Source organism: Fringilla coelebs, assembly GCF_963513975.1.
Source record: "Fringilla coelebs genome assembly, contig: SCAFFOLD_38, whole genome shotgun sequence".
Lineage (NCBI taxonomy): Eukaryota > Metazoa > Chordata > Aves > Passeriformes > Fringillidae > Fringilla > Fringilla coelebs.
Genome location: NW_028167583.1, coordinates 1,085,840 through 1,099,162, shown reverse-complemented (window position 1 = coordinate 1,099,162; position 13,323 = coordinate 1,085,840).

Here is a 13,323-nt window from a genome sequence, read left to right as displayed (position 1 = left end):
GGGACCAGGAAACGGCAGAGTGGCAGAGTGCCTGTTCAATGTGGCTCTGCAGCGTTACATCTCTCCACGCTCTGGAGACGCAGCAGTGCACTCCTTTGACACCTCATGCTGGTCTTGGGCGGTTGCAGCAGTTTCTGCCAGCACAGCAGAACAAGGGGCAGCAGAGGGCACAGCAGCACAGCAGCCAGTCCTTTCAGGTGTCTTGGCAGCCAAGGCAGGGCAAGGAGGGGCTGCAGGGTGCTCATTTAACACAGCGAGGCTGCTGGGGGCACCTCCACCACTGACCCCAGGGACGGCACATTCAGCTGACAGCGCCCTCCCACCTGGGGCAGCGGCACGGCCCCGGGTGACCAGGGGACATTCCACTGGGCAAACACCTGCCCTAGGGGAGGCAGCACAGTCCTGGGGCATGTCAGGGCACTCTCTGGCCAGGTCACACTCACCTGGGGAGGCTCCACGGCTCTGCCTGGTGGCCTCCTGGTGGGCTGTGCCTTCTGTGCTCATCCTCTTCCCTCGCTCACCCAGCACAGTGTCTGCTCTCCCTGCTGCCTCCTCCTGCACTCTGCTTTTGCCATTAGCCTTGGTGGTGAGCCAGTGGATGCCCCATCCTTGGAAACATTCCTGGCTGGATGGTCTCTGAGAAACATAATGGAGTGAAAGATGCCTCTGCTCCCACCCCACAGGAGGACCTGTGGTGTCAGCTACTGGAGTGGTTGGTGTCTCTTGTAGGATGCACTTCTCCCTGAGAGCAGAGGGAACAAACAGCACCCCAGCTGGCAGGAACATCCTCCCATGAAGCTGGGAATATTCTGGATCAACAGGCATAGGCTGCCAAGTTTTTCCTCTTTGTAGATGGACACAAGTGTCAGAGGAGACTGAGAACCAGGAGCCCCCACATTGTCTCCGAGTCCCCTTGGTTCTTGAGATCACACCGTGTCCCAGGGTCCCTTTGGTTCCATGAAGACCCATCATGCCACAAGGATCCATGGACACCACAAGGCCCTGAGGTATCCCAATGGATCCTTGGTTCCAAATGGCCTCACTGAGACACAAGGGCCTCTGGATTCCATGAGATCCCACAGTGTCACAGTGTCCCTTTGGTTCCACAAGCCACAGTGTCACAACGGATCCTGAGCATCTTTAGGCACCAGAGTCTCACAGCATCCCCTCAGTTCCATCAACTCCACAGTGTCACAATGTCCCCTTGGTTCCATTTAGTCTTATAATATCACAAGGATTCCTGGGAACCATGAGGCCCTGAGGTATCACAATGGATGGTTCCATGAAGCCCCCAAGTTTCACAGTCTCCTCTTGGTTCCATGGATTCTACAAGACCCTGGAGTGTCACAGGGCCCCTATAGTCCCATGAGTCTTCGCAGTGTCACAATGTCCCCAGGAGACACTGCAGTGTGACAATGTCCCCAGGAGGCACTGCAGTGTCACAGAGGAGCAGCCCTGGAGTGGGCACAGAACCAGGGGAGGTTTGGCAGCGTTCCCGTGTCTGAGACACAACAGCAGTGGCAACACCAATGTTCCCCTCTCTATGATACCACAGCAGTTCAAGACCGACATTCTCCCATCTGTGACACCACAGCTGTGGCAGTACCATGTCCCCCTCTCTCTGACACCACAGCAGTGACAATTTCAACGTTCCTCTCTTTGACACCACAAAGATGGCAATTCCAACGTTCCCTTCTCTGTGACAGCACACTGGTGGCAGCCCCACTATTCCCCACTCAGTGACACCATTGCAGTGGCAGACTCTGTGTTTCCCACTCTGTGATGTCACAGGTGTGGCAGCCCCAGTGTCCCCCTCTCTGTCACACAGTGGCGGTGGCATCCCCAGCGTTCTCTCTCTGTGACACCACAGCTGTGGCTGCACTAAGTCTTTTCTCTGTGACACAACAATAGTAAAAGCCACAATGTTCCCCTCTCTATGACAGCACAGTGATTACAGCCCCAGCATTCCTGTCTCTGTGACAACACAGCTGTGTCAAGCCTCGTCCCCCTCTCTGTGATACCACAGACGTGGCACCCCCAGCGTTCCCCTCTGTATAACATCAACACAGTGGCAAACCAAAGATTCCCCTCTTTAGGACAAAACAATGGTGGCAGCCCCCACGTCCCTCTTACACCCCAGCAGGGGCAGCCCCAACATTCCCCTGTCTGTGATACCACAGTGGTGGCAGAACCAATGTTCTCCCAGTGGCACCACTGCTGTGCCTGCACCAATATCCCCTTCTCTGTGGCACTGCAGCAGTGGAAGCCCCAAAGTTCCCCTCTCTATGACATTGCACGGGTGGCCGTCCAAAGTTCTACTCTCTGTGACAACACCACAGTGGCAGATCCAACATTCCCCTCTCTGTGACACCTCAACATGTGCAGCCCCAGTGTTTCCCTGTCAGTGACACCACAGTGGTGGCAACCTCAGTGTTCCCCTGTCTGTGACATCACAGCAGTGGCAATACCAATGTCCCCCTAGCTATGACACCAAAGCAATTGCAAGCCCAGGGTTCCCCTCTCTGTGACGCCACAGAGGTGGCACCCCCAGCATTCTCCTCTGTATGACAGCACTGCTGTGGCAAACCCAAAATTCCCCTCTCTATGACACCACAGCAGTGGCAGCCCCAAATGTTCTCCTGTCTCTGACACCACAGCAGTGGCAGCCCCAAATGTTCTCCTGTCTCTGACACCACAGCAGTGGCAGCCCCAAATGCTCTTGTCTGAGACACCAATAGCGGTGGCTCCCCCAACATTCCCCTCTAGACACACCACACCAGGGGGAGTCCCAGTGTTTGCTGTCTGTGACGCTGCAGCTTTGGCAGCCCCAACATTCTCCTCTCTATAACTCCACAGTAGAGGGAGCCCCAATATTCTCCTCTCTATGACATCACAGTACTGGCAGCCCCAGCGTTCCCATGTCCATGATACCACTGTGGTGGCAGCCACAACATTCCCTTCTCTGTGACACCACAGTAGTGGCAGCTACAATTTTCTCTTCTATGACACTAAAGCAGCAGCCACGCCAACATTCCCCTCTCTGTGATACCAAAGCAGTGGCACCCACAGTGTTTCCCCTCTCTGTGACACCACAACTGTAGCAGTCCCATTGTCTCGGTCTCTGTGACACACCAGTGGCGGCAGCCCAAACATTCCTCCCACAGTGACACCACGGCAGTGGCAGTTCCATTGTCTTGGTCTCTGTGACACCACAGTGGTTGCTGCCCAAATGCTCCCCTCTCTGTGACTCTGCAGCTGTGGCAGCAGCACTGGAACAGAAGCAGCAGCTGTGGAACGACAGGGGAGCAGGGAGGAGCAGAGAAGGAGCAGTGGAACAGTGGTAGATAAGCAGTGTTACAGCAGCAGTGGAGCAGTGGTGCAGGAGCAGAGGAACCATGCTGAAACAGCACAGCACAGCTTTTGAGCAGCAGTGGTGTGACTATGGAAAAGGCAGAACAGTGTTGGCACAGGAACTACAGCCATGGAGTAGTGTTGGCACAGGAACTACAGCCATGGAATAGTGGTGGCACAGGAACTACAGCCATGGAATAGGGGTGGCACAGGAACTACAGCCATGGAATACGGGTGGCACAGGAACTACAGCCATGGAATAGTGGTGGCACAGGAACTACAGCCATGGAATAGTGGTGGCTCAGGCCCCGCAGCTGTGGAGCGGCGCCTGAGCTGCCGAAGCTGCGGGACACAGAGTGTCTCCGAGCGCTGTGTCCTGCAGGACCCGGCCGCGCACATACCAGAGCGATGCCCATCAGGCTGATCCAGAGCTGGGGGCAGAGGCAGGAATTGCTGCTGGGCTGTGGAAGGCGTGGATCGAGTGCATTTAATGGTGACCTGGGGGTTAGATCCTGATCATTGTGGCTGCTTTGTGCTGCCGGGACCATTCCAGTTCATCTGAAGTCATGAAGTCAGGAGAAACTTGGGACAAAAAGGAATCAAAGTGCCTTCTGTCCTGCTGTCTTAGTTTGGAAAGAGAGGTGCCTGCTAAGGAAGGCAGGAGACTCCCCTGAAATGGAGAAGGTGAACCTACCCCTGCTCCCAATTGCTATAAATTTTAACTTAAGGGTCTCTCAGGCAAAAAATATGGGAGCAGGAAACAACAGTTCTTTAATGGGGAAGAAAATAAAAGGATAAAATCAACAATGCAGTAAACTGAAACAACACTGACAGAGTCAGAACACAACCGACACCCTGTGGGTCAGGGTGTTGGTAGCAATCCAATTGGAAAAGTGGCTGCAGTCCTCCTGGAGTGTCAGGTGTGGTTCTGTTGGAACAGGGGTCCTGTAGAAAAGGGTGTAGTCTTTCTCTGAAGATCCAGTGGAAGAAGAGGCAGCTGCTGTTCCTCTGGGAAATCCAGTGGAGAAGCTGTGCTGCTATTCCAGAATCTCAAGATTCTATCTGGATAGAATGCTTGGCTCTTCCCTCTGGGCAGAGCATCTCACAATGGGATGCTATAGTTCTTATCAGTCATGCAGTGACATTCAATAGCCTGTTATGAGCAGATATCCCCCCAGAGGGAGGAGTGATTGTGGAAGAGATAAGGAAAACTGCCCACTTCACAGAAGACAACTGCCATGCAGATGCCAAATAGAATCCATCTTGCCTTGCAAGCTGGGACACCTGCAGAGAAAGACATCTTGGTTAGAAGTTTAATGATTTCTGATTTGGGAACCAAAGTGGGTCAGTGTTTGGCCTGTGGTTTGTTCTAATCCAGAAAGGATTTCCAAAGTACTGCAATTTGGCGTGAAATACAAGGGACATGGGGAAGCTGGCACCTGTCCCCATGCAGCCACTCAGAGCTAATTGGGGTTGCAGAGATGTTCTGTGAGGAGGAGGGATCTTGGTCCCCTGCCAGCATCTCTGATAAGCCCTGTTCACCCAGGGCCTGAGGCAGCAGGAAGACATTCAGATATCTTGGGCTTTCTGGGATTGCCTGATGGAGGGTGGTGTGTACATGGGAGAGCTGGAAGTAGATGCATCCCTGGTGGAGACAATCCCCACTCTAACACAATCTATCCTCCAACAGTGCCCAGAGCCAGATACCCCCCATCTCCTGCTGCCTGTTCCCTCCCAGAGCTTTCCCTGTAGGACAGCTCAGAGTTGATCCCATCCTAAAACCCATCAGATGTGAGCAGAGTTGCCCCTATTCCTGCTCTGGCACTTTGAGAAAACAGCAGTGGGCACTGAACCCTCTTCCTGGGGCAGCAGGACCCCAGACTCAAGGAAAACAGGAATGTGGCAGGACTTTGAGTCAAGGGCAGGCAGGTGATTGGGATCTGCTGTCACTGGAGACACTGGGCAGCACTGGGCAATGTGGATCACCTGAAGACAGGGCTGAGGCTTGGGGAATACCTCAGGTGTGCTTGTTCCCACAGCCAGACCACTCCATTTCCCCTTCCCTGCAGGCCCCAAACCATCTCCAGCCCCAGAGCAGATTCCAGATGGGAATGTCTGCTAGCCTGAAGCTCTCCCTGTCCCATCCAGAGCCACTGTGCCCACTCAGAGCACCCATGTCCTGCTCTGCACAGCTGCCACACATGAAGGGTGCCAGGGACCCCATCCCCAGCAAGGCTCAAACTCCAGCCCTGTCCCTGGCTGCAATAGGCTGCAGCTCCCCAAGGCCCTTGTCCCTACACAGTGTCTCTGCAATGTGCTTCTGTGGTATTCACACATACTTTCTGAAAAGAAAGAGACATAATTCTCTCTCCCAGGATTTTTCCTGGTGAAGGTGGTGAGTTACGTCAAAGGTGTGTCCTGACTGTCGGAAAGGGTCATGGGTTTTTCTTTAGTAGTATAGTTTAGTATTAGTATAGTAGGTAATGTAATATAGTAGAGTTTAATAAAGCAATTGTTCAGCCTTCTGAAATCATTGGAGTCATTACACATTATTCCCCTGGCTGGGAGTTGCCTTGAAACTATTCTCTGTCCCTGAACCAAGGCCAGCGCTGGCCCTCAGCAGGATGTGCCCATCCCAAGGGATACAGGGGAGCAGGAATTTGTTCCTAGGCAGGCACTGAGGGCTAATTGGGCAAACAGAGCTGCCAAGTCAGGAGGAGGGGTGTGGGTCACGTGCCAGCATTTCTAGCAGGCGACATAAGCTTTGTTTTGCCAGGGCCTGAAGCACCAAGTAAATATTCAGACATCTTGGCCTTCCAGGAAGGAAAATCCACCGAGAAGTGGTTCCCGAGAGCTGTCAAAGGCTGTGATTCTTGTTTGCCATTCTGAGGCCTTGGTGAAGGCTACTGCTTCTCTCTTTCCACAGGGACCCTGTGCATCTATCAGAGATGTGTTGGGGGCCAGGGAAATTGTCCCTACAGTTGTGCCAGCATTTCAGGAAGGATGAGTTTCCCCTCTCCTATTGACCACTACATTTCCAGAAACAATTTTCAACAGGGTCTTCAGCACAGCAACATCTTGGATCCAATGGAGCAGTTCCAGAGCAGGCTGCCAAGACACCTCAAGGGCTGGAGCACTTCTGTGACACAGACAGGCCTGGAAAGCTGGGGGTGTTCAGTGTTGTCCTGCTTCAGGGCAAATATGGGAGAGAACCTCTGCAGGGGTTCCTCTAGAAAACAGAGTCAATTGGCCTGATCCCCAAGTGGTTTGGGAAAAATACTTCCTTGGAGAAAAGTGGAAAACAATTATTATTTCACAGGCAAAGCATTTACCAGCTGTCTTAGGTTGGACATGAGGGGTGTATTCTCTTCCCATCTGATGGGGCTGTTATCTTCTTTATCTCTTAATCTCTTTTCTTTATCTCTTCCACTAGCCATCCTCCCTCCTGGGAGGTATCTTCTCTTAATGGGCCATTGAGTGTCCCTACATGCCTGATAAAATTCCATCATCCCATTGTGAGAAGCTCCACCCCGAGGGAGGGGCCAAGCTTTCCTATCTGGATATAATCAGAGAGCTGGAGGACCAGAGTCAGCCTTTCCCACTGGATTTCCAGAGGAAGACCAGGCCCAACACCACCACCACCACCACTGGATGTTCCGAGGAAAACTCCACCCTTCTGGAGGATCACTGCTTCAACAGAACCACACCTGTCACTACAGGAGGAGCGCAGCCACCGTTTATTGGGACTGCTACCACCACTGTGAGCCACATGGTGTCAGGTCATATTCTCAATCTGTCAGTATTTTTTCTTTGTACTATTGCATTTATATTTTAATTTTCCTGCTAAATAACTGTTATTCCTATTCCCATATCTTCGCCTCAGAGCCCCATAATTTCAAATTTATAATAATTTGGAGGGAGGGGGTTTACATTTTCCATTTCAAGGGAGGCTCCTTGCCTTACTTAGCAGACACCTGTCTATTCAAATTGAGAGAATGCTCCAGGACACCGAGGCAGTAGTGGAGGAAGTCATGGCCCCTTTACCCCTGTCTCCTGCTCCATCTCCCAGCTTAGCATGGCCCCCAGCTGCAAAACCCCTCTGTTGATGCTATCCTGCTGGGGATGCATTGGGGGGATCTCCTTCTCCTTCCCTCTGATCCGGAGGAAAATCTCATCCTCTCCTTGTCTTTCCTCCCTCAGACAAGGAGCTGATGATGGAGACCAGGGAGGACAAATCCCCACAGCAGAACCTCATCAAAGAGGCTGTTTTGAGTGGCTCCACAGCGGAGAAATCCAACAGAGAGGAAAAGCTCCAGAGGTCCTACAGGAGGAGGGGGACCAAGCCCAGACCAGGGTGCTCTGAGGAGGAAAGACCCACTCTGTGCCAGCGCTTGGAGCTTGTGGTACATGAGCAGCTTCACAATGGGGAGAAGCCCTACAAGTGCTTGGAGTGTGGGAAGAGCTTCAGACAGAGCAGCACCCTGATCCGCCACCAGATGATCCACACTGGGCAATGGCCCTACAGGTGTGGGGAATGTGGGAAGGGCTTCAGATGCAGCTCTGAGCTCATCACCCACCAACGCATCCACACCAGGGAGAGGCCCTATGAGTGTTCAGAGTGTCTAAAAAGTTTTCACACCACCTCCACCCTCCTCAGGCACCAGCGGATTCACACAAAGGAGAGGCTGTTCCGCTGCCCCGACTGCGGGAAGGGCTTCACCCGCAACACCCACCTCATCATCCACCAGCGCATCCACACTGGGGAGAGGCCCTACGAGTGTCCCCAGTGTGGGAAGAGCTTCACCCAGAGCTCTGCCCTGACCAAACACCAACAGAGGCACCAGTAAGGGAAGCCCTGCAAATGCCCCAACTGCAGAATAGTTTTGTGCACTGCTCCAGCTTCATTCCCCATTGGAGGACCCATGTTGGGCAGACCCTGGTGATCCATATTCCCTGTCATTCATGCTGGGAAGACACCTGCCCCTTTTCCAGCTACTGCCAATGACATGACGAGGGATCACAGAACATAATGGTCTGGCCATGGCTGTCTCATTATCTTCACTTCCAGCTCTGGTCATTGCCAGGGGCAGGAAAGGGACTCTTCCTCTCCCCAGAGGAGAAGGGTGTCCTTTCCAGGCAGGAGGGAATTTGTGTCTGGGAAGAGATAGTCGGTGGTGATGTAGTTTTCCCTGTAAACAGTTTTTCTTATCCCTTCTTAACAATGTTCTGGCTGTCCCTGTTGGTTTCTTATCTGGTTGCTGTTTACAGCAAATTGTTCTCATCCCAGACTGGGATCTTTGTCTTTGATGCTTTCCATGGGAGTCAAGAGGGCAGCACAGTTTAAGTGGGAGCAGAAAATTGGGATTCCCATTCCTGAACCCCAGCCCATGGAAACCAAGCATCCCAGCTGGTCCCAGCCCCGGTTGCCATGGCAACAGCCTTGGGAGTGAGTCCCTAGCTGGAGGCTGTGGGAACCTCTTCACTCTGGTGCCCAGGACAGGACTGGAGGGAACGGCTGCAGTAGAGTCAGGGCAGGCTTAGGTTGGATCTCAGGAAAGGTTTTTCTCCAGGGGCTGCTCAGACACGGCCCAGGCTCCCCAGGGAAGGGTCCCAGCTCCAGGGCTCTCTGAGCTCCAGCAGCATTTGGACAGCACTGCCAGGCCCAGGCTGGCATTGTTGGGGTGTCCTGTGCAGGGCCAGCAGCTGGACTCAAGGGTCCTGATGGGACCTTGCGCTGCAAAGGCACTGATCTGTCACAGGCACTCACAGGGGCTCCATGGTGACATCCCAGGAGTCCCAGGCTGCCAAAGAGCTGGAATGTCCTAGATATTAACAGGGGTTCCTTTCATGGGGAGAGCGGGAGCTTCAGGCAAAAGCTTTGTTTCTTTATTGGAGAAACTCCTGCTGTGTCATGCAGGGAAGAAATGACACCCAGTAGCCACCACAGAAACCCCAAAAACCCTGCAGGACACCTAGACTTGTAAAATTCCTTCTGTGACAGGAGACTGAGAGCGACTTTGTCTAGCGTGTAAAAGATTGTACAGGTGGTATTGGACTTTAATGCAATTTGTCCCACAGGGTTAATGATGGAATACCAGATAGATTTCTAGAAATACAGCTCTGATTGATTCTGATCATGATTAGACAGAAAGATCTTGATCAGAAAGACAGAAAGATCTTTCCTCCACAGCATAGAAGCTCTAACAATTAGAATCCTCTGCTCTAGGAAGCAATTTTGAAGTCACCAGGGCCTTGCTGCAGTTGTTGGAGCCCATTGCAGGCAGAGCCTCCTGCTCCAGCAGGAACTGCCTTTCCTGTGCCATGAGCAGGGCAGGTCTCGCTGCAGGAAAAGCCCCAGGCCAGCCCCAGCACAGGGAAGGCCTTGGGCACAAGTGCAGAGTGCCGTGCTGGGAGCTGTGCCAGGGAGAGCCTGAGGCACCAGAGGCACCTTGGCAGCAGCAGCTGCTTGCAGGGCATGGCCAGAAGCCTCCCTTGGCAACCCAGCCTGGTGGCCACCACTGCAGAGCTGCTGCTTCAGGGCTCCTTTCTGGCTGGGCTCTGAAAAGCCACTTGTGCTCCAGGAGCCTGACTGGGAAGCAATTGGCCCCAGCACCTTGGGGACAAGATATTCATGACAAAACTCTTCATGCCAGCAGAGACAAGGCAGGGGCAGAGCAAAGGGGAGAGCCAGGCCCAGGGCACAGGGCTGCCATGGTGATGGCTGTGAGGTCACTGCCACTGCAGCAGCCTGGCTGCCCTCAGCAGACATTCTGGCCTGAAGCACTGTGAGCTCACCCAGCACAGCAGAGAACCCACACAACAGGAATTCCTTGGGGGAGGGGATGGGGTTTCCCTATGTCCCTATGTCAGCTTGCACTCCTGCTCCTGGAGAATTCCTGGGATGGGGCATGCACTTCTCTGGAAAAACAGTGTCAGTTTTGTTCCACTCTCATCATTGTGAAACATTTCCTCCTTCTAACAAATGTAAACCCAGCCTGATTCACTTTAGACATATTGACCCTTGTTCTGCCACTGTAAGATTGGGGTGAAAATACCTTTGGTCACTATTTTCCCACTTTCACAGACCTGGAGAGGACACAAGAATCCCCCAAGATGGGGTTTGGCGGCCTCATCACATAACCAGCAGGTAGAGGCTGTGGGCTCTGGGCTCAATTGTGTGGAGACGGAGGACAGAACAGGAGTAGCCTGGGAGGGGCTAAAGGGCGGTATTCAGGGAGGCTGGAGCTTTTCTTCACAGAGGATAGATGCATGAGAAGGAAATAATGGCACCAAGGGCAGCTGTGGAGGCCCAGACTGGGCACCAGCAGGAAGGAATTTCCCTCCCAGGGCAGGGCTGTGGTGCAACACGTCCCCCAGCAGGAGCCTGGCGCAGCCCAAGGCTTTGTGTGGGCAGGCAGAGGCAGGCAGGAGGCAGAGCTGTCAGCAAAGGAAGGGGCCAGCCAGGTGGGGCAGCCAGGGGATGCCAACTGCCTGCAGGGACAGAGGTGCAGGTTTTCTCAGCATCAGAGACACCTTTCTCTTGGTTGTCTGTAGGAGCAACAAGGGGTAGGAGGGTTGGGATGGATGGAGATGAGAGATCTCTGAAGCCAGGTTGTGCAACTTGTGGTTGATTGAAACAGGTGTGGGTGCAGGGGCCCTGCTTGGAGCTGCCAGCCGCAGCTAGGAACAGGCCTGAGAGAAGTAAAGAGAGTGGTAAAGAGAGAGAAGGCAAGAGCGTGGTAAAGAGGATGAGAAAATGAGGTTTTCATTACAATACAATAAATCTTCTGGGTTCAATATTCTAGTTCTCACTAACAATCTAATACTAGATACAAATGCTACAGCATTTACAGACAACCTATAAGAATCATTATCATATAGAAAAGCTACCCTTTGGACCCCTTCTGCTAAGCTAGCAGGGTCTGCTCTGACCCTTGGACCTGTCTGCAAGCAGAGGGTAATGTTCATCAAAGGGGATTACCTATAGCCGGCCACAGCATTGTTTTCCAGTTGTTTAGTAACAAAGGTTTCTCAAAGCTTGCTTTCATTTCAATCTCGCTTATTGTTTCTATATTCTTAAAATCTTTTGCCAGGCAATCATATTTATAAGGATTTCCTGTTTCATCCTCTCCAACAGTTGTCCCCACCTCTCATCACTGTCACCAGTGTTCTGTACTACCTGGAACCTGGGGACACTTTCTCAGTGCTGTCCCTCAATGGGACCCCTTAACCCTTCAAGAAAAGTTCTGTGTTTCAATCTGACTTTGAGTTCTTGAGGAGGTTTTGAGCACACTCTGATGGACTGATGAGTCTTAGCAAACTGTGCTGTATCTGTGCTGCTGAGCTGGGCTGGGCTCCTGGCTCAGAGGCAGCTCCTGGCAAGGGCAGCTCTGTAGCCATGATATTTTATGAAAAATCCTTTCCACCTGAGGACTTTTTCCTCCTGAGAAGCTGAGTGGCCTCAGGAAAAAAAATGCAAACTATTCTTATCTGCTGCTGGGGAATGCAACAGGTGGATCTGTGATTGGTCTCATCTGGTTGTTTCCAATTAATGGCCAATCACAGTCCACCCGTCTTGGACTGTTTCAGTCAGTCAGAACCTTTGTTATTCATTCCTTTTCTAGTCTTAGCTAAGCCTTCTGATGAAATCCTTCCTTCTATTCTTTTAGTATAGTTTGTAATATAATATAGATCATAAAATAATAAACCAAACCTTCTGAACACAGAGTCAACTTTCTCGTCTCTTCCCTCGTCCTGGGACCCCTGTGAACACAGTCACACAGTGCTGCAGAGAGACAGCTCTGGCCAGGAGCAGCTCCTGTGCACAGCCCAGCAGGGCTGGGGCACTGCCAGGGCACCTCAGGGACACCAGCAGGGCACAGACAGAGCTCACAGGGGCTCAGCATGGCCAGGGGCTGTGGGATATCCCAGAGGGGGCTGTGTCACAGCGGCAACTCTGTGGCTGTGTCATAGAGGCACAGAGCAGCTGTGACGTCAGAAAGGGACTGTGTGACAGCACAGAGTTGGTTGTGTCAGGTCAAAGACTGGGCTATGAAATCAAAGAGTTTTTTGTGTGCAGCATCACTGAGGGGGCTGTGTCACATCACAAAGCAGGCTACAACATCATGGCGTGGCTCTATGACTTCATAGAGCAGGCTGTGAGGTCAAAGTGTGTGCAGTGACATTAGAGAGTGGCAGTATGACATCACAGAGAGGATTTCGTGACTTCACTGAGGGGCTTGTTACATGAGAGTGGTGGCTGTGACATGTAGGGTAGGATGTGATGCCATAGAGCAGACTCTACCATCATGGAGGGTGGCTCTGTTACATCAGAGAGTGGGTTGTGACATCACTGGGTGTCTGAGTAACATCACAGAACAGGCTGTGACATCACAGAACAGACAGTCACATCATTGGGTGACTTTGTGACATCACTGTGTCTTCTTTGACATCACAGTGCAGCTGTATGACATCACAAAATGATATGCCAGCATTGGCTCTGTGACATCACAATGGGGATTTGTGTCATCCCAGCATGGGCTGTGACATCACAGGAGGCTGTCTGCCATCGAAGGTGGCTGTGTGACATAACAGGGGGCTGTGTGACATCACAAGGGGACTTTGTGACATCCCAGAGTGGGCTGTGACATCACAGGAGGCTGTGTGACATCAAAGGGGCTGTGTGAGGTCATGGGGGGAGGTCACTCCGCCCCGGCCCCACTCACAGTCTCCCCAGAGCAGTCCAACCCTGCTCATGCACAGTGGGGTCCCCTGTCCCCCCTGGGTCCCCCCACCCCTAGCACTGCAGCCTCCCCCAGAGGATGTTCCACGAGATTGACCCCAGAGCCTGACATGGGGACAGGGGCCAGGGCTGTGGGGGGTGGGACAGCGGGACAGGGATCCCCCAGCAGTGTCCCTGTGTCCACCTGGGCCAGAGCCTGGGCCAGGGCTCCTTCACCCTGTTACAAACAA